The following is a 23,335-nucleotide window of genomic DNA, read 5'->3' as shown; positions in this document are numbered from 1 at the left end:
TAGGGGGTGGACGCACCATGTTGGCTTGGCACCAATAGATGGCTCCCCCATGGTGGGTCTTTGATCTAATATTTCGTATTTGTTCCAAAAAAACGTGAAAACTTTTCGAGCGATTCCTATTTTCTGCACAAAAACAACAACACGGTAATTTTAGTGAAAACATCGCTTATCCGGGTTAGTTACAATTAGGTCATATCAATTGTGTCAAAACCATATAAAATTATTGTAAATATAGGTAAATATGGCATGAATACTTCATAAATTATCAATACGTTGGAGACATATCAGACCCTCCTCCAAGGGAGGGGAAACGACCAAGAGGTGGATGTAGGATCGAAAGTATGTCTAGAGGGGGTGATTAGACTACTTGACAGGATAAAAACTTAGCGTTTTCCCAATTTTAAGTGTGGTCCAGTTTTAGCAATTATGACTAGTCAAGTACACCCTACACATGCACGTCGAAGAGTATGGGAGCGGAAAGTCGAACATGCATGTGTAAAGTAGAGGGTAAGGTAGGGAGATCAAACACAAAGGTTGACACGGTGATTTTTGGCATGGTTCCGATAGGTTGCGCTGTTGTACGTCCATGTTAGTGGAGACTTCTACCCACAGAGGGTTACGGGTGCGGGACTCCATGGAGGGCTCCACCCACAAGGGGTCCACAAAGAAGCGACCTTGTCTATTCCACCATGTATTTTGTCCACAGAGGACTACCCTCACTCATGGTAGATCTTCATGAAGTAGGCGATCTCCTTGACCTTACGAACATCTTGGTTCAACTCCACAACACGAAATAGGAGGCTCCTAAGCGACACCTAACCAATCTAGGAGGCACCACCCTACAAAAGGTAATAGATGTGGTAGAATGATAAACTCCTTGCTCTTGTGCTTCTAAAGATAGTCTCCTCAACACTCAATCACTCTCTCTCAGATTTGGCATGGGTAGGAGATATTGACCTTGTGGAAAGCAACTAGTGGAGGCTAGAAATCAAGGTTCAAATGGTTGGAATGGAATCTCTTGATTTCAACACATGAGTAGGTGGCACTCTCTCAGAGAAATGGATTTGGAAAGTGTATGTGTGTTCTGAGTGCTTGCACTACGAGTGAGAGGTGGGTGGAGCGATATATATAGGCACCTCCCAAAATCTAACCATTACAACATTATTGCCCAAGTCCGTGACACTGAAAAGAATCTCGGTGGTACCGAGTCGCACTAAATGTGGCAACTTTTGAATTCTCAGTGTGACCGATATAGTAATCTCGATGATACCGATATGATGACCTAGACTAATTTACAAATCTCAGTGAGACTGATTTCAAACTCAGAAATTCTGATTCTTGAAATCTTCTCAATAGAAAGTTGGTCACTGAATCTCAGTGGCACCAATATGAATGTTGGTGATACCGAGATGGTAGGGTTTGGCATAGGGTGTGCCAAGTGTAAAATCAGTAGGGCCGAATGGTAGTTGTTGGTGGCACCAATTTTGCTGGTATGGGTTTGGACACACATATTTTGTGGGAGAATGACTGAGTATTTTTTTGGTGGCAACCTCTAAGCTCTTGTTCAACCATTTCATCATAATACCTCATCCACTTTTAATAGTATTGGATTTCCTATGGACTCAAAGTGATTTCTCACAAATCTAAAATGTAGAGTCTTCTTGCTTGAAGTTTGAGCCAAGCCTATTCCTTCCTTGCATGAAGGGTAATCTCCTCACAATCCTATATACAAAGCATTTTGAACTTTTCTGAAATATACTTGGATAAACTCATTAGTCAAATGATGCATATGTTGTGATTAATTACCAAAACGACCATAGGGAGCAATTGTGCTTTCAATATCCCCTTTTTGGTAACTGATGACAACATATAGATCAAAGCTTCGACAAAAGATATAATCAATGATTAGCATCGACACTTCGAGAAGTATGTGAAAAACAAGAGCTCCCCCTAAATTAGTGCATTATTTTAAATTTTCATTTTATTGCAAATGGACAATCGATTAGGAGCATGGGTTACTCTTCCATGTCACGTACAACTTGGTGGTGCACATAAATGATATGAATGATTATTAATGCACAAAATTAATACGTCAATGATAAACATGTAAATGTAGATAGCATGATCAAACATGTAGATAGCTCAAAATTAATAACATGGTAGCATCAAGCAACCATTGCGCATGATCAAACACACCTCTAAACGGATAAAGTCGTCCAAAAGACCAAAAGTTTTACAAAAATCAAAGAAGAGAAAATAAAATGCAAAGCTCTCTTTCTCGAAGCCCTATTTGATCTATACACTTATCCCCTTTTGGCAACAAGTTACCAAAAAATCAAAGGTCTAGAACTAAGCGTCTCTAGGCATGATCTCCTATGGTAGCTGAAGATGGAGTGGACAAGAAAGCATCGATGAAGGCTTCTACATATGTCGCTTGAGCTGGAGGTGTAGACACTAGATGTGCAGGAGCAGAGGCTGAAGCTTGAGTTGACGAAGATGGTCTTGCTTCCGGTACTGGCACAACTATTGACCAAGTCTGGGTCCTGAACTGAGTGGTAGTAGGAAGAGGCAAATCATCATCATCATCACTGGTGGAGCGTGGAATCTTCACTGAGTCAACTTCATGCTGAAGTTGCTGAACAGTGGTGGTTAACTCTGTCACCTTAACATCCAGGTCAAGGAATTTGTTTTCTCCATGATCCTCTCTAGGCTCTTCTGGTTCAGCAAAATCTCAGAAAATTTCTTCTCCAACCCTTGGATGGTGCTGACCAATACGGGCATCTGCTCATCTCTGGTACTCAGCTGTGGGGGTTGAGCTAGAGCATTCCTAGCTGCCTCTCTATTAGTAGGTGAGCTAGGATGGGTATCATCCATCACAACTTCAATGTGCTCAAAATCAGGCTGGAGTGGCAGGTGGGGGCGATCAAGTAGATATGCATACTTGCCAATCTTGGCATTGATGAACATCTCAATGTATGGAGCATATCCACAAGATTTCTTCTGATCTACAGCAGTCCTCTTGACAGTCTCAACTATCAAGTCCATCACTCAGAATGGGGTGTGGGTGTCTAGATGGTGCATCATGTTGATGGAATAACCTCTAATCATCTTGTCATCACCTAACTTGGGCATCAGGTTGTGTCTCATGGTAGTGTTTGTAGTGGGTATTCCTGCTTGCAAAAACTAGACAGAGCCAATTTGTGAGACATCAAATAATCATTGGCCACAGGCTTATACATATTGGCTATGGAGTTGTGATTCATTTTGAGCTGTGAATACACATCCAAGCCCTATTGTCGTGGTTTAGGAGAACCAACGATAGTAGACCATTCATCAACTGTAGACTCATACCGGTGGCTCTCAGTCATCCAAACAATTCTTCCATCTGGCTAGAAATGAGCAGTGGAATAGAATTGCATGATCATCTCATCATTCCATGTAGTCATCTCTTTGCCAACAAAATCTTCAATGTCAACCATCTTGAAATTTTCTCTCACATGAGGAAAATAGTCTTCATTGTCCTTGATATATTCCCAATCGACATATCTCATGTCGATGACTGCATGATTCTTTTCAAGCAATAGTGTCTCATAGAAATCTTGTTGTTCCCTTGTGTGAAAGCAGGGACCAACTGTAGTTCTCCTTCTGACAGCATCTGGATAAACAGATCTCCACTTCCTTAGTCCTGCATCTTTCCTATTCTTCATGTCCTCGACAACTGGTGAGATGCATCATGAGTTGGCAGATGAGATCTCAGCTTCATAAGCACAGGGGCATCCTCATGCAGTCCTCTTGGGAGCTACTAGATTCTTAGGACCAGAAGACTTCTTGGGAGCAGAAGGCTTCTTTGTCATAGCATCACCAATCGTCTTTGTCTTCTTTGGAGGAGGAACCTCAGCTGGAATTTTTTCCTCATTATCAACTTCAGCAATTTCTGTTGGATCCTCATACATAGAGGTTTGCCTACAAATGACATGAATAGTTCTCTTCGGGGCTCTCTTCACACCTGGCTTCTTCGCAAGCCTTGTTTCTGGAGCTGTAGTGTCAGAAGGTTTAGCATACTCCTTCCTCATAGTCTTCCTGACTATGGTCTTCTCCTTCTGCTTCTTGGGACCAGATTCCTCACGGATGAAATCATCATCTTCTTCTTCAAAATTGAGATTCCTCCTAGACCTAGTAGCTTCCTTGGGCATGCCATGGGAGCTAGGAGAACCTGGGTAAGAAGGGATCCTCTCAGGTTCAGTGCCTGAGTTAGTTTCGGCATGGGGCTCTCTGAAGTTGTTCTGACTATCCTCTCAACCTGACATCTTGCAAGACCAAGAAGACAAGCAGACTGGCAGACTCGTAGTCAAGCTGGCCATGTGAAAAGATATAGAAGAGCTTGAAATGATAAGCATCACAAAATTGCAGAAGTTTTGTCAAATTGGAACTCTGAACAATTTAGTTTTAACTTTCAGCAAAATAGGATTTCGGTTCCACCGAGTAAGAAATTTTGGAGCAACCAAGAGACATGTTCTCCTCAACAGAAATTGGCACCCACCGAAAAGGAGAAATCGGTTCCACCGAGAACATTCTCAATAACCCTAAAACTAAAATCGATAAGACGGAGTTTTGCAACTCGGTGATACCGAGATTCAATCTTGCACACAACGAACCCTAGAATTTTTCAGCAGGATAGAACTGGTGACAATTGTGGGAGGATAATGGCAGTATCAAATTGCGCAAGGAATCAGCTTGGAGAACAAAAAGCAGATGGAATACATACCCTAATTTGTCGTGGATTCTCTACGGCGGCGACGGTGGTGAAGAATCCATTGGCGGCAAGGAGTCCTTGCGAAGGCGCACGGGAGAATGAAGTAGACGTACGGAGAGTAGGGCGAGGCAGCATAGGGGTGCGGTTGTTGCGGCATTTGAAGAAATTTTCAATCGTCGGGCTCCACCGGTATATATATCCCTTTGCTGTCAGTGACATCAAGATGAGTTTTTTTGGTGCCAGAGAGTTCCACAACTGTGAGCTGACAGTGAAACTCGGTGAGGCCGAGAATCTAAACTCGGTTGCACCGTGATGATAAAACCTAATCAACACTAGGCTTCAGTGAGACCAATATTTTGAGGTTGGGCGCACCGAGATGCACTTTGGGAGGATTTGGAATTCAAACCTTGTCGAAATGGATCTCTGAGTGCTCCTTACATAGGGTGTCCTTAAAGTGCTTGCTCAAATTTTTTGATGAAGTATGAATAGAATTTGAGACAACAAAGCATAGATAGCTAGAGGAGGTTACTTAGGCATTCTTGTATATCCAATTTGCTGAAAGAAAATTGAAAGCTAAATAACAACAATTGGATATCCTAAAATAATCAAAACATGCATACCAACATGCTCACACAATAAAATGTGAAATAAAACTTGGTGAACATGCACAAACATTCTAGCATCTATCAAGCACTTTGGCGATGACGAAGTCATCTATATATGAGTATATTGACTTATGAGTCAAGTAGGAATACTTGATCATAGGTCATACTCATTGATTAAGCACAAGTGGGGTTACCACTTTTACATAATGCATTGATGTGTTCACGTCATTTAGGAGACGCTTATACTCAAGTCTTAGAGTAAAGCTCCCCCTAGATGTGGCATCCCCCCTAAGAGGGATCAACTAACATTGGGTTCTGTCGTAGAAGACTTCAAGTAGGTGTAGTAGTGGTGCCTAATAATTGTTGATGAAGATCATCTTGAGTTGGGAGCAATCCTTGTTGTTTCTTACTCTTCTCACCTACATGGGTTAGTCCCAAAGCGAAAGGAACGAATGCACGTATATCTATGTACATGGAGTGAAATACATGGCAGGTGATGTCCAAAGATGCATTAATTACCTTGTCCCTTGCTCACCTTTGAGGGAATGTGTGACTCCTTGAATTAATGCATATGGTTGGAGTTGATTGCATATAGTTCTTCCCAAAATGAATAAGATTGAATTTCATTGTCGGAGTCACCCCTCAAGAACTTTATAGTTCTTCCTCTTGGGGACCCACATCACCTTGATTGGAATCCTTGGAGTTGTAGTAGAACTAGATGATGTAGTACTAGCAGTGTCCTTGGGAACCCACTCGACCTTGGCTCGGGGTTCTTCCTCAAATGAGTCAGCATCCTCTTGAAGCTTTCCCTTGACCTGGTGGTCTTGTGGTAGAAGGCCATCTTGAGAGCTTGTTCCCTTGGGAGGAGTATGATCATACTTCTCCTCTTGAGGAACAAACTTGGGAATGGGATATGGACCTTCTTCCCAAACATCTCCGTTGACATTGAAGTATCGAACACCTTGCCTCTTTCGATGTCCTCCTTGCTTGCGCACAATTTCCTCGAATTGCTTACTTCTGGCAAGACTCTTGAAGACACCTCTCTCTATAATCCCTTCCAATAAATCATTTTCTTTCTCAAGTGTAACTTTGATAAGAGAATCAATAGAGATACTAGCAAAAACATCATTTGATCTAGCTCTAGCATTGTTGTTACTAGATGAATAAACTTTCTTGCCTTTATTACTAGTGTTCTTAGGTTTAACTTGTGGAACAAAAGTAGACAAGAGTAATCGTTTGGCTACATAAGAAGAACTCTTGTTTGGAAGATCATCATTGATTCTTTTAGAAACTCATGCTCATGCTCTAAATTTAGCCTCTCAAAGCATAACTTCTTATGAGTTATTGGAAGGTCTAAGAGTAGCTTCATGAGCTAACTTAAGAGTGTTTAATTCTATTGTTAGTCGTTCAATCTATTTCTTATCATCATTATTCGATTTCTCTTGACTAGCATGAATATTTTCAAGTTCATTTTTAATGTTATCACTAGTCTTATCAAAGAGCAAGTCATCTTCTCCTAACAACTCATCCTTATCACTATCAAAGTCAAAGTAGTCGGGGTGTGATATCTTGCGGGCTTTTGCCATGAAGCAGTTTCCAATTCCTTCATATGGTGAATCAAATAAATCTTAGGAGTTAGAGGAAACGAGTTCAATGCCGGCAACACCTTCATCTCGACTATAATCGGAGTTGGAGTGATATCTCCTCTCGGATTGATTGTCAGACTCGAAGCCGGAAACCCATTCACCAATGTGAGGTTGATGTCTTCTTCTTGAGCTGTTCTTGGTGTACTTGTACTTCTTCTCTGGTTCTTTGCCTCTTCGGCAGTGTATTCGTTCATAATGATATTCTCTACTCCTTCTCTCTATGCGAGGTGACTCATCTCTTGAGCTTCGTGTTCTAGGTGACTCTTCTCTTTGTTTGTGTGGAGTCGATCACTCATTGAAAAACTGTCTGGGCTTTCCACAGTTGTAGCAATTTTGGTCACGACTAGACGAACGTTTCTCATCATATCTTGATCTTGAACTTATTTCTTTGCCTCTACTCTTGTAGAACTTGTTGAATTTTCTGACCATGAGGTTGTTCTCTTCATTGGTTACGAGGTTATCACTTGAAGTAGCAGGGGCGTCGATTGAAGCTTTGTAAGCACCGCTTGACTTGTTGTGCAACTCATCTTTGTCTTTGAGAGGCATTTCATGAGCAACAATCCTTCCAATGACTTCAGTTTGCTTGAGATCCTTGTAGTTTGGCATTATTTGGATTCATGTGCAGAAGGTGTCGTATCTTCCACCCAAGGCTCTAGGTATCTTCTTGGTGATGAATTTGTCGATCAGCTCTTCACTTTCTAAGCCAACAATATGATTTGTGATGAGAGCTAGCCTAGAGTACATCTCAGCGACTCCTTCACTATCCTTCATCTTGAACTCGTCAAGCTGACTTTGAAGCACATCCAACTTAGATTCTCTAACAGAATCAGTTCCTTCGTGCATATCATACAAAGCATCCCAAATTTCCCTTGCATTCTCAAGGCGACTAATTTTGTTGAATTCTTCGGGACACAAGCAGTTGAACAAAATATCAGAGGCTTGAGCGTTGAATTGCAGCATCTTCAGTACTTTCGCTATCATATCGTGATCCGGTTATTTTCTTTCTCCGAAGAAATCACATTGCCCACCAACACGAACAACACCCCAAACGGCAGGATTATGACCAAGAATACGCATTTACATCTCATGTTGTTTTAAAAATTATGACTAGTCAAGTACACCCTACACATGCACATCTAAGAGTATAGCAGCGGAAAGTAAAATATGCAAGTGTAAAGTAGAGGGTAAGGTAGGGAGATCAAACGCAAAGGTTGACACGATAATTTTTGGCTTGGTTCCGATAGGTGGCGCTATCGTACGTCCATGTTAGTGGAGACTTCAACCCACAAAAGGGTAACAACTGTGAGAGTCCATGGAGGGCTATACCCACAAGGGGTCCACAAAGAAGCGGCCTTGTCTATTCCACCACGACTTCCGTCCACATAGGACTAGCCTCACTCACGCTAGATCTTCACGAAGTAGGCGATCTCCTTGCCCTTACAAACATCTTGGTTCAACTCCACAACACGAAGTAGGATGCTCACAAGCGAAACCTAACCAATCTAGGAGGCACCACCCTCCAAAAGGTAAAAGATGTGGTACAATTATTAACTCCTTGCTCTTGTGCTTCTAAAGATAGTCTCGTCAACACTCAATCACTCTCTCTCAGATTTGGCATTGGTAGGAGAGATTGATCTTCTGGAAAGCAACTTGGGGAGGCTAGAAATCAAGGTTCAAATGGTTGGAATGGAATCGCTTGATCTCAACACATGAGTAGGTGGCTCTCTCTCAGAAAAATGGATATGGCAAGTGTGTATGTGTGTTTGTGTGTTCTAAGTGCTTCCTCTACGAGTGAAAGGTATGTGGAGGGGTATATATAGGCATCTCCCAAAATCCAACCGTTACAACATCATTACCCAACTCGATGACATCGAAAAGAATCTCGGTGGTACCGAGTTGCATTAAATGTGGCATCTTTTGAATTCTCGGTGACATCGCTATAGGAATCTCGGTGGTACCGATGCGATGACCTAGACTAGTTTCCAAATCTTGGTGAGACCGATTTCAAACTTGGAAATTCTGATTCTTGAAAGCTTCTCAACAGAAAGTTGGTCACTGAATCTCGGTGGCACCGATAGGAATGTTAGTGGTACCAAGATGGTAGGGTTTGGCATAGGTTCTGTAAAGTGTAAAATCAGTAGGGCCGAATGGAAATTGTTGGTGGAACTGATTTTACTAGTATGGGTTTGGACGGAGATATTTTGTGGGAGAATGGCTGAGTAATTTTTTGGTGCCTACCTCTAAGCAACTGAGCAACCAATTCATCATAATACCTCATCCCCTTTTAATAGTATTGGCTTTCCTATGGATTCAAAGTGATTTCTCACAAATGTAAAATGTAGAATATTCTTGCTCGAAGCTTGAGCAAACCCGATTCCTTCCTTGCATCATGGAGCATCTTCTCAGAATCCTATAGACAAAGCCTCTTTGAATTTTTTTGAAATATACTTGGATAAACTCATTAGTCCAATGATGGATGTTGTGATTAATTACCAAAACCACCTTAGGGAGCAATTTTGCTTTTAAGTGGAGTGTCCCCCAAGAAAGGGGGGCACCTCCACCTAGGTTCCCCCCAACCCTAGGTGCATGGGCCTTTGAGGGGCTAGTGCGCCTCGCCCAACAAGGACAAGGCGCACTCCATACAAACCATGTGGCCTTCCGCGGAAGGTTGACCCCTTGTTGGACCCACGTAACCCTTTCTGGGCTCCCGACACACTACCCGCAAAAAACTGAAACTTTTCCGTTGAGAAAAATATGGCTTTCTATATATAAATCTTTACCTCCGGACTACTCCGGAGATCCTCGCGATATCCGGGATCTCATTCGGGACTCCGAACAACATTTGGTCCCTAATGTAAGTATCCCAATACTACTCTAGCAACTTCGAACATTAAGTGTGTGACCCTACGGGTTCGAGAATCATGTAGAAATGACCGAGACAACTCTCTCGTCAATAATCAATAGAGGGACATGGTTGCTCATATTGACTCCCACATATTCAATGGAGATCATTATCGGTTCGAACCACGATCTCAAGGATTCAGTTAATCCCGTATGCAATTCCCTTTCTCTGATAATTTGTTAGTTGTCCAACATTCGATCGTCGGTATCTTCACACCTAGTTCAACATCGTTAACGGCAAGTCTCTTTATTCATTTTGTAAAACAATGTCCCCATGACAGAACTATCACACGCTTGTAAGCTACTTTGGATAATGTGTTACCGAGAGGTCCCAAAGATATCTCTCCATCACACGGAGTGGCAAATCTCAATCTTGATCCATGAAGATACGCGAATAGGACCATTATGATTACTGAGTTATGAAATCACATTTGATAGATCTCAAGGTATTCCTCTGTTATCTGGGAGTGCTATGATCTCATGGTTTAAGGAAAAGGTACTTGACAATTGAAAATCTTTGACAAAAGGAATTAGTGACACAATCATTTGCTAAAAGTACCGCAGGAAGGTCCAAAGATGACACATCAATCAGAGACCCTTTGCCTAAACTGTGTGTGATCGAGCCATCACAAATGGTTTAGTTATAGCTTCATCGCCAATAAAGAAAATAGTGTGCAATGACTGGTCCATGAGGCACGTTTGAGATGAGACTAGAGTGTGTGATGCATGGCATAGAGTTGGTGCTTATAAATTGTTTGCAATTAGACAAGATAACACAAATGGTTCACAAAATACACATGTGTGTGAAGTACATCATATAGTTCGCTCGAACAAGCTGTTTGCATTGATATAGATAGAACACAAACGAGTTACCATAACAAGGTGTTTGTGATACCTGTCAAACAATTGATTCACCAGAATTGTGTGGGAAGACGCATATTAACCCAAAAGATTCATACTAATCAGTTTTGTGTGTTGTGGGAAAATGGTTGTTGCTAAACAATTGTATGAGATGTGATTTCTTCTGTTTGCACAACATCGATGCTCTCACTACAGAACATCCCAACATTATCGTTGCATAACCAACTTTAACATCCAGTTACATAAGTGACTGCAAAACACATGTACATTCCTCAATATAAATTTACAAGAAGTAGATAATCACCAAATCATATTGTTCTTCTCACGACGGTTGCCGTCACTGCTCTGATTGTGGCTATCCCTCTCCGGTTGCAGGAAGGAGGCACTTCCTATTGTCAACAATCCTCTTGTACATCTCGTAGCTTGTGTACGTGTCCTTGGCTGCGTACTTGATGTGTTCTTCATCCAGTTCGTTTACCCAAGCCTAGTGCCAGACGGACTTGTCCTTTTCACACTCAGCCATCATGTCTTTGTAGTAGGGGTCGATGATGGCCGCGGCAAGGTCAACCTAGGAGTACTTCTACTTCTTCTTCTCTCTGCCCCTGACCATGTACTAACCTTGGATGTTGACAAGCTTCTCGCAGGACAAGCCCGAAGTCTTGAGCACCTTGGAATCGTTGGTGGTGTCCACCGTTACGAACATGTAGTCACGGGCATTAATAAACGTGGCAAAAATGCTTGCAAGGCCTTGTGGCTAGGCAATAGTGGTAGATGAACACGTGATGGCGCATGCACAACTAGGTGATGGCAACTATCTGATCATGCCCGACACGACCGCCGATGTACTCAAGGTCAAAGCCGACCACTTTGTACTTGTCGTCCTCAGCAAGAAACTGCTCCAATGTGTTGATGGAGTTCTACACAACGATCGGATCGTTGGTGTACACCACTAATAAGTCCGTCTTCCAGATCTGGGTGTCCACTTTGAAACTTCTAGCAAACTCTCGGTCGGTGTCGGCAGCTGCCATTGGATCCGTGTAATGCCCAAGATGCTATCATATCCTTATTTTTGCTCGAGGGCCTTGATTGCAATCTCTGGCGATGGCTAGACGAATGTTGATGACAACAAACCTTCCCCTGCAACGGCACTAGCGCTCCCCGGCACCGAAACTAGAAGAATGTTGTTGATGGCCCACCAACGCGTGGGTTCGCAGCAGTTTTCGAGGATAGATCATTCAACCGAAATTTGTTGATTCGCCTATAGGAGGTGAGAGGATACTCTCAAGTATTAGCAGCTGAATATGTCAGATTCAACCACACCTGAAAGATTAGTATCTGCAAGCAAAGTATCAGTAGCAAAGTAGTATGATAACAACGGTGTCAGAAATGATGTGTTGACGACAGACTATTCCTAACGATCGTATCAATGGCGCCAAGTTGCCTCGTTGACGGAAATTGTTAGTTCCCATCAACGATCAACGAATCAAGATTGTAGCAGGTAGCAGCAGTGTAACAAGCAATAGCAGCGGCAAGGAACAGCAGTAGTGACAGCAGTAGCAAGTAGCAACAGTAGCAAGCGATAGTAATAGCAACAGTAGTAGCAGCAGCAACAGAGCAAAACAAGTAATAGCAGTAGCAACAGTAGTAGCAGCAGCAGAGCAAGACATGTAACAGCAGTAGGACAAACTCGTAGGCAATGGGTCGGTTATTTGTTTGGATGATATTCATCATGCAACAGCTATAACACGGAGAGATATGTGGCTAGCTCCCGTTCTTCAATGTGATGTAGGCATGCATTCCGTGTGTCTTCATACGTGCTTAGGGAAAAGAACTTGCATGACATCTATTGTACATCCCTCCCGTGGCAGCGTGGTCCAAAAGGAAACTACGGGATATTAAGGTTCTCTTGTTAATAAAGAACCAGACCAACCCATTAGCACTTGGTGAATACATGAACTCCTCAAACTATGGTCATCACCGGGAGTGGTTCCGGTTATTGTCACTCCGGGGTTGCCGGATCATAACACATAGTAGGTAACTACAACTTGCAACATCAGATCTAAAACACACATATATTAGTGACAACATAATAATTTCAGATCTGAAATCATGGCACTCGGGCCCTAGTGACAAGCATTAAGCATGGAAAAGTAGTAGCAACATCAATATCAGAACATAGTGGATACTAGGGATCAATTCCCATCAAAACTAACTCGATTACATGATAGATATCATCCTCCTCATCACCGTCCAACGAGCCTACGAATAGATTACTCACGAACGATGAAGAGCTTCATGGAATTGGAGAGGGAAGAAGGTTGATGATGACGATGGTGACGATATCCCCTCTCCGGAGCCCAAGACGGACTCCAGATCTGCGCTCCACATGAAGAACGGGTGGTGGCGGCGCCTCCGTATCGAAAACGCGACGAAAACTTCTCTTTTTATTTTTTTCTGGGACGAAAGGGATCTTATAGAGCTGAGTTTGGGGGTGGCAGAGCCGTGTGGGCCCCACGAGCCTGCCCACTGCCACCAGGGGGTGGTGGCGGAGCCAGGGCTTGTGGCCCACTGGCCCACCCCCTGAGGTGGAACTTGGCGCAGATATTTTTCTTATTTTCCAAAACTTCTCCCCGTAAATTTTCAGGACGTTTGGAGAACTTTGATTTCTGCACAAAAATAACACCAAGGCAATTCTGCTGAAAACAGCGTCAGTCCAGGTTACTTCCATTCAAATCATGCAAATTAGAGTCCAAAACAACGGCAAAAGAGTTTGGAAAAGTAGATACGATGGAGACGTATCAACTCCCCCAAGCTTAAAACCTTGCTTGTCCTCAAGCAACTCAGTTGACAAACTGAGAGAGAAAGAAAAACTTTGACAAACTCTGTTTGATCTTGTTGTTGCAACTATGTCTAAATCATAACCAAAATTTCAGCAAGATCACAAGTTAACCACATAAGCAAATGACACAAAGGTCTCACGATAAACTAATATCAATGGCATAATCAGCTAACGAGCAAATAATAATGAGTTTCAAATACCAACACTTCAATCAAAACAAGCATGAAGCAATATGAATAGGTGGTATCTCGCTAGCTCTCTCTGAGACCGCAAAACATAAATGCAGAGCACTTTCAAAGATCAAGGGATGACTAAACATTGTAATTCATAGCAATGAAGATCCAGTGATAGTCATACTCAATATCAATCAAAAGAAAAGCATAAAAATGATAGAGGTGCTCTCTAATTGGTGCTTATATAAGAGGAGGATGACTCAACAGGAAAATAAATAGACAGGCCCTTCATAGAGGGAAGTATTGATTTGTAGAGGTGCGACAACTCAAGCTTTGAAAACAGAGATAATAATTTTGGGTGGCATGCTTTCATTGTCAACGCAATGACCAAGAGTTCTCAATATCTTCCATGCCACTCATGCTATAGGCGGTTCCCAAACAGAAAAGTAAAGTTATAACTCCCCCACCACCAATCAATCACACTCCACGGCTAGCCGAATCCTCGGGCACCGTCCATACTAACATCAATCTGGGGGGAGTCTTGTTTTACAATTATGTTTTCGATTTAAGCGTGGAACTAGGCATTACAATTACCGGCCCCTTTCTCGTGAATGACTGTGAATAAACACATGTCGAGGATAACATTCATAGCATGGAAGATACCAATAGCCCTCTGTCACCACATGAGCGGTTCGGGCAAGCAAAACAGATTATTTCTTGAAGGTTTAGAGAATGGCACATGCAAATTTACTTGGAACGGCAGGTAGATACCGCAAATAGGTAGGTATGGTGGACTCTCATGGAAAAACTTTTGGGTTTATGGAAGTGGATGCACAAGCAGTATTCCACTTAGTACAAGTGAAGGCTAGCAAAAGACTGGGAAGCGACCAACTAGAGAGCGACAACAATCATCAAGATGCAATGAGTTTGACTAACATAGAATGCAAGCATGAACAGGATATAAATCACCATGAACACGAACATCATACAGGCTATGTTGATTTTGTTTCAACTACATGCATGAACATGCGCCAAGTCAAGACACTTGAAACATTCAAAGGAGAATACCATCCTATCATACTACATCATAGTCATCTCAAAATCTATGTTGGCATTCAAGACAAACCATTATAAGCTCTCAGCTAAATAAGCATGGCATCAGAAACTATGATCTCTAAGTTGTCATTGCAAACATGGTTCTCTCACAACAAAGCTAAATCTTGGTCGACAAGCTAGTCATATTTACAAAAACAAAATAGATAGAGTTCATACCAGCTTTTCAGTCTCAGTCACTTCATCATATATCATCATTGTTGCCTTTCATTTGCACGATCGAATGATGTGAACGATAATAAGCGCATTGGACTAAGCTGAATCTGCAGGCAAACACAAAGGAGAAGACAGAGTAATATGGCTCTTTTGAAAGCTAAATAGGTAAGCATGCAAGAACCAATAAACATTGTAACCAATATCTTGTACCTTGACACAATGAAAAAGAAAAGTATTTACACGGGAAAGCTCCCAACAAGCAAAAGAAGAAAGAAAAATCTTTTGGGTTTTCTCAAAAGGACACGAAACAAGAAAACAAGAAAATGAAAATAAACTATCATGGATAATACAGTGGCAAAGTGTAAACACCGGCTAACAGAGTGAAAGCATAAGCATGAATGTAAAGTCGGTGAGAACACGTACTCCCCCAAGCTTAGGCTTTTGGCCTAGCTTGGTCTACTCCCATGGATAATCCTGCCGAAACCCAAAGTCATAATGGGTGTTATACGGGAGTGCTGTAGCCGCTGCCTGAATAGCTGCCTCATGAAGTCAAGCCGTCGTCGCCTCCCTCTCATACTCCTCTGCCTCTCCTATGGTTATGTAGTAGCTTCGTTTTACCTGAAATTCAAACAAAGCAGGAGCAGGAAGGATAATATGGAAAACACGCCGTCGGTTAAATATCAAGCGGTATAGGAGGGATCCATGATCTCTCTTAGGGACCTGGTAGCATGTTAGAGCGACACGATCAAGGTAGGGTGTACGGAGAGGAGGGTCTTCTGGACGGATGGATACTCCAAGGAAATTTGCTAAGCGTGTAGCATAAACTCCACCAAAGAAATCCCCCTCACTGGCATTTTTATTCAGCCTCCTTGCTATTATAGCTCCCATATTGAAGCTCCTATCACCTGTTACTGCGCTCTTAAGGATACTAAGGTCGGAAGCGCATAGGTGACAATGTGCACCCTTGCCGTTAATGCACCTACCTATGAAGAGGGCAAGGTAGTGCAAGGCAGGGAAATGGATGCTTCCTATGGTGGCTTGCGTGATATCTCTAGTTTCTCCAACAGTTATACTGGAGACAAAGTCTCTGACCGAGGACTTAGGAGGATCATTAACACTACCCCATCGGGTATCTTGCAAATCCTATTGGAATCCTCCAGATCCACGGTATATGATTTATCGTACAAATCAAACAATATGGATGAGTCACGACCAACTGAGAATTTAAATCTACGCACGAAAGAGGCAGTGAGCATAGCATACTGTTCACATTGATCTGAGAGGAATTCTTCTAACCCGGCATTGCGGACAAGTGCATCAAACTCATCCTTGAAACCTTCTTCGATCATGAACTCATCATAAGGCCATTCACATGGTTGTACCGGTGCGTCCATTAGTTGAAAAGGTTCGGGCTCCCAAAAGGAGAGACGAGGACCCTTCTTACTTGAGGAACCACCATGAAACTTCCTCCTGAATATAATTTCCTTTTGCTGAAATTTTTGAAGTTCAAGAGAAAAAGTGAATAAAGACCCACTGCACCGTGTAGCAACTACTCCTACTAGTGCATAGAGACCGTATCACGCGCTAAAACTACTTGGAACCAGCTAAAATCAACATTTCTAGCTCAAGAACAGGGTCACCAAGGTACCAAGAATACGCGAAGGATAAAGCACTAGAGGAAAAACTAATTGGACCAATGGAGGAGTCACTTACCAAGGAGTAATTTCCCCAAAACGGTTCGGAGAATGGTGCTTTGACCAAAGAGATCGAAAATCACAGCCAAATGAGCAAGAACACGGGTTTGAGCTGCGAATTTTTTTTTGGAGGTGGAAGAAGAGGCTGGGAGCTGGAATGAGTGGAGGGGGTGCCTGTGGGCCCCACAAGCTTGCACCCCGCCACCAGGGGGGTAGGTGGCGGTCGCAGGGCTTGTGGCCCACTGGTCTGGCCCCCAGGCCAGCTCTCAGGCCCAGAAATTTTCAAAAATTCCAGAAAAAATCATACTAAATTTTGAGGACCATCGGAGAACTTTTATTTTCGAGGTATTTTTCTCCGGGACGCTAAAACAGAAAACAGGAAAAACTAAACTAATTCTATCATTTTTCTTCTAAGCAAAAGAAAAGGAAAACTCAAAACAGAGGTATGTGACTCTTTGATTCATCCGTTTCATGGTCATCGAAAGAAATCCGTCAATGGGATTGATCAAGTCCTTATGACAAAACTTTCTCGAATCGCAAGAGAGAACGGAGAATTTTCGAATAGCTACTAAGTCACCTCAATGGGGATATGTATCTCCCCAACAAGCAAATCATACTTCATCTTGACACGAGGAATAGGGCATTCAAAGCTCCCAATGAGAATCGATGAAGTCTTTTTGATAGCATTGATGCAATGTACTGGATATCGTTTCTTCGGAAAGTGCACTGTGTGCTCATTACCGTTGACATGGAAAGTGACATTGCCTTTGTTGCAATCTATAACAGCCCCTGCAATGTTTAAAAATGGTCTTCCGAGGATGACAACCATGGCATCGTCTCGGGAATATCCAAGATAACAAAGTGTGTTAAGATAGTGGTATTAGCAACCACAACAGGCACATCCTCGCAAATGCTGAGAGGGAAAGCAGTTGATTTGTCAGGCATTTGTAGAGAAATTTCAGTGGGTGTCAACTTATCCAATTCAAGTCTACGATAAAGATAGAGCGGCATAACACTAACACAGACTCCAAGGTCACATAAGGCAGTTCTTACATAGTTTCCTTTAATTGAGCAAGGTATAGTGGGCACTCCGGGATCACCAAGTTTCTTAGGAGTTCCACCTTTGAAAGTGTAATTGGCAAGCATGGTGGAGATCTCAAGATCTGGTATCTTCCGTTTATTAGTCACGATATATTTCATGTACTTGGCATATGGAGACATCTTGAGCATATCAGTTAACCGCATCTGTAGAAATACGAGTCTTATCATCTCAACGAAGCGCATAAAATCCTCATCATCCTTTTTCTTGTATGGCTTAGGAGGAAAGGACATAGGTCTCTGAACCCATGGCTCCCTTTATTTACCATGCTTCCTAGCAGTGAAGTCATTCTTGTCGTATCTCTTAGGTCGTGAGTTATCAGGATTAACCGTAGGTTCAATCTCCACATCCTCATCGTTGCTAGATTGAGCATTATTATGAACATCACTTGCCATATTGTCACTAGGTTCATGTTCATCACTAGATTGTGTTTCTGCATCAGACGCAGAAATATCATTAGGTTCTTCAGGTGTGACGGTATTTGGTGAACTGGCGTGCAGGTTTCTATCATCCTTCTTCTTCTCCTTAGGATGACTAGGTGTATCAGCATTGATTCCTTGAGAATCTTGATCAATTCTCTAAGGATGACCTTCAGGATGCAAAGGTTCCTGAGTCATTTTGCCTCCTCTAGTAATGACTCTGACAGAGTTGTCATTTAATTCATTGAGCAGGTCATTCTGAGCTTTAAGTACTTGTTCTACCTGAGTAGTAATCATAGAGGCATGTTTACTCAGAAGCTTCAGATCATTGACGTTTCTGTGTACACAAGCACTTAAATGGCTAAGCATACGAGTACTTTGTTCCAAATGTCTGCTAACATAATCATTGAAACTCTGTTGTTTGGAAACAAAGTTGTCAAATTCATCAAAGCATAGGCTAGCAGGTTTATCAAAAGGAATATCACTCTCATCTAACCTACGCAAATAATTCACTTCCACTACCTGTATCGGGTTATCGAGACCATGGATCTCTTCGATAGGTGGTAGATTTTTGACATCTTCAGATCTAATGCCTTTCTGTTGCATAGATTTCTTGGCTTCTTGCATATGTTCGGGATTGAGGATTAGAATACCTCTTTTCTTAGGAGTTGGCTTAGGAGGTGGTTCGGGAATAGTCCAAACATTATCGTTGATCAAGAGGTTATTCAGTAGGGTCTCATCTTGTCCTACATTTCGTCCCCTAAAAACACAACCGGCACAACTATCTAGGTGGTCTCTAGAGGCATCGGTAAGTCCGTTATAGAGGATATCAAGTATCTCGTTCTTCTTAAGAGGGTGATCAGGCTAAGCATTATGTAGGTGGACGAGTCTCCCCCAAGCTTGTGGAAGACTCTCTGCTTGGAGTTGAGCAAAGTTGTATATTTCCCACAAGGCAGCTTGCTTCCTATGGGCAGGGAAATATTTCCCACAGAAGTAATAGACCATCTCCTGGGGTCTACGCACACAACCAGGAGCAAGAGAGGTGAACAATACTTTAGCGTCATCCTTTAGAGAGAAAGGAAAGAGCTTAAGGATATAGTAGTGGCGGATCTTCTCCTCATTAGTGAAAAGGTTGGCTATTTCGGATAGTTTGACAAGATGGGCTATGACCATCTCAGACTCATAGCCATGAAAAGGATCAGATTCGACTAGAGAGATTATCTCAGGGTCGACAGAGAATTCATAATCCTTATCGGTGACAAAGATATGCGAAGTGGCAAACTTCGGGTCATTTTTCATCCTAGCTTCCCGAGATTTTTCCTTCCACTTGAGAAGTAACTTCTCAGCGTCATAGGCATCCTTACACGCAAGAAAATCCTCAGCTATCTCTCCCTCCATAACGTAACCCTCAGGTATATCAGGCAATTCATATCTAGGAGAGCTAGATCTAACAGGAGCAAAAGCAGGTTCTATCTCAATAGTATCGGCAGTTTCAGAAGCATCACGAGCATTGGCAGTAACTCTAGAAATATGAGCATCAAGGAACACTCCTAGTGGAACATCAGGCAAAGGAGTATCTCTAGCAGTATCAAGCATAGCATCAGCAGGCAAAATAGCATATCTTGTAGTATCAGGGATAGCAGTATCAAGCATAGCATCCCTAGCAATATCCGGCATAGTATCAAGCATAGTATCATCAGGCATAGTATCAAGCATAGCATCTCTAGCAGTATCAGGCATAGTATCAAACATAGCATCTCTAGCAGTAGTATTACAAGCATCAGCAAGCACAGGCGACATATCAAGATTTCTAGCAGGAGGTGATGTCGCAAACTTACTCATAACTGAAGGTGAATCAAGTGCAAAGCTAGATGGCAATTCCTTACCTCCCCTCGTAGTTGAGGGCAAGACTTTGGTCTTCCGGTCCTTCAGATTCTTCATAGTGATCAGCAGATATAAATCCCAAGTAACTCAGAGAATATAGGAAAACCTCCCCGGCAACGGCGCTAGAAAAATGCTGATTGCAATCTCTAGCGATGGCTAGACGAATGCTGATGATAACAAACCTTCCCCTGCAACGGCACCAGAAGAATGCTGCTAGCACTCCCCGGCAACGAAACTAGAAGAATGTTGATGATGGCCCACCAGCGCGTGGGTTCGCAGCAGTTTTTGAGGGTAGAGTATTCAACCCAAATTTGTTGATTCGCCTATAGGAGGTGAGAGGATACACTCAAGTATTAGCAGCTGAATATCTCAGATTCAACCACACCTAAAAGATTAGTATCTGCAAGCAAAGTATCAGTAGAAAAGTAGTATGATAACAACGGTGTGAGAAACGATCTGTTGACGGCAGACTATTCCTAACGATTGTATTAATGGCGCCAAGTTGCCTCACTGACTAAATCAAGATCGTAGCAGGTAGCAGCAGTGTAACGAGCAATAGCAGCGGCAAGGAAAAGCGGCAGTGACAGTAGTAGCAAGTAGAAAAAGTAGCAAGCGACAGTAATAGCAACAGTAGTAGCAGCAGCAGCAGAGCAAAACAAGTAAGAGTAGTAGCAACAGTAGTAGCAGCAGCAGCAGAGCAAGACAGGTAACAGCAGTAGGACAAACTCGTAGGCAATAGGTCGGTGATTTGTTTGGATGATATTCATCATGCAACAGCTATAACACGGAGAGATATGTGGCTAGCTCCCGTTCGTCAATGTGATGTAGGCATGCATTCCGTGTGTCGTCATACATGCTTAGGGAAAAGAACTTGCATGACATCTATTGTCCATCCCTCCCGTGGCAGCGGGGTCCAAAAGGAAACTACGGGATATTGAGGTTCTCCTTTTAATAAAGAACCGGACCAACGCATTAGCACTTGGTGAACACATGAAGTCCTCAAACTATGGTGATCACCGGGAGTGGTTCCGGTTATTGTCACTCCGGGGTTACCGGATCATAACACATAGTAGGTAACTACAACTTGCAAGATCGGATCTAAAACACACATATATTGGTGAAATCATAATAATTTCAGATCTGAAATCATGGCACTCAGGCCCTAGTGACAAGCATTAAGCATGGCAAAGTAGTAGCAACATCAATCTCAGAACATAGTGGATACTAGGGATCAATCGCCATAAAAACTAACTCGATTACATGATAGATCTCATCCTACTCATCACCGCCCAGCGAGCCTACGAATAGATTACTCACGAACGACGAAGAGCTTCATGGAATTGGAGAGGGAAGAAGGTTGATGATGATGATGGCGACGATTTCCCCTCTCCGGAGCCCAAGACGAACTCCAGATCTACCTTCCAGATGAAGAACAGGTGGTGGCGGCGCCTCCGTATCGAAAACGCGACGAAAACTTCTCTTTTTAATTTTTCTGGGACAAAAGGGATCTTATAGAGCTGAGATTGGGGGCGGCAGAGCCGTGTGGGCTCCACAAACCTGCCCACCGCCACCAGGGGGGTGGTGGCGGAGCCAGGGCTTGTGGCCCACTGGCCCACCCCCTGAGGTGGAACTTGGCGCCGATATTTTTCTTATTTTCCAAAAGTTCTCCCCGTTAATTTTCAGGACGTTTGGAGAACTTTGATTTCTGCACAAAAATAACACCAAGGCAATTCTGCTGAAAACAGCGTCAGTCCAGGTTAGTTCCATTCAAATCATGCAAATTAGAATCCAAAACAAGGGCAAAAGAGTTTGGAAAAGTAGATACGATGGACACATATCAGGCCTCGACAGGGATAGAAGCGCATCTTGTTGTTTGCAAGAATGAAAATCGTTACAAGTACATGTACATAAGATATGAGTATATGGAATTGGCTTACACTCGCCACAAGCTACAACATGAACAAGAAAATACAAAAATATATTCAATCACCACGTACAAGAGCGGAGTCCGACTACGGATGAAATCAAACGATAGGAGAATGACGTACATTCTTGCTATCCCAGGCTGTCGGCCTGGAACCCATCCTAGATCGATGAATAAGAAGAAGAAGAAGAAACTCCAAATAGAACAATCATCGTGCTCACGTCAAACTATCGCTTTACCTATACCTGCAACTGTTATTGTCGTAATCTGTGAGCCACATGGACTTAGCAATCTCATTTCCAAAGGTATCAAGACTAGCAAAGCTTAATGGGTGAGGTATGGTTAAGTGGTGATGCTACAACAAGCAACTAAGCATTTATTTGAGCTTCCTAACTTACAAGTACAAGAATAAGATGGGGTGGGTGATCTACGCATAAATGGACATGAACTAATAATGATCAAAAAGTGATCCTGAACACCTACTTACAAGTCAAACAAAACCCCACTGTGTCCTCTATCGGATATAGAGCTCGCGAGAAGAGATAAGCACGGTTACACACACACTTGGCATATTTTAGTTAAGTATACTTCAAGTTTGCTATGACTGGTGATGACCCACAAGTATAGGGGATCGTAACAGTTTTCGAGGGTAGAGTATTCAACCCAAATTTATTGATTCGACTCAAGGGGAAGCGAAAGAATATTCTCAAGTACTAGCAGCTGAGTTGTCAATTCAACCACACCTAGAAGATTTAGTGTCTGCAGCAAAGTATCAGTAGCAAGGTAGTATGATAGCAGCAGTAGCAACAGTAACCAGTAGCAGCAAAGTAGCAGCAGTAGCGACAGAGTAACAGTAACATCAGTGACAACAGTAGCAGCAAAGCAACATAGCAAGGACCAGTAGTAAAAGAATCGTAGGCATTGGATCAGTGATGGATCATTGTGCCGGATGTAATTCATCATGTAATAGCTATAACACGGAGAGATAAGTAACTAGCTCCCGTTCGTCAATCTAATGTAGGCATGTATTCTGTATGTAGTCATACGTTCTTAGGGAAAATAACTTGCATGACATCTATTGTCCATCCCTCCCGTGGCAGCGGGTTCCTAGTGGAAACTACAGGATATTAAGGTTCGCCTTTTAATAAGGAACTGGACCAACACATTAACACTTGGTGAATACATGAACTCCTCTTACTATGGTCATCTCCGGGAGTGGTTCCGGCTATTGTCACTCCGAGGTTGTCGGGTCATAACACATGGTAGGT

Source organism: Hordeum vulgare, chromosome 5H (genome assembly GCF_904849725.1).
Source record: "Hordeum vulgare subsp. vulgare chromosome 5H, MorexV3_pseudomolecules_assembly, whole genome shotgun sequence".
Classification (NCBI taxonomy): domain Eukaryota; kingdom Viridiplantae; phylum Streptophyta; class Magnoliopsida; order Poales; family Poaceae; genus Hordeum; species Hordeum vulgare.
This window is presented reverse-complemented; position numbering follows the sequence as displayed.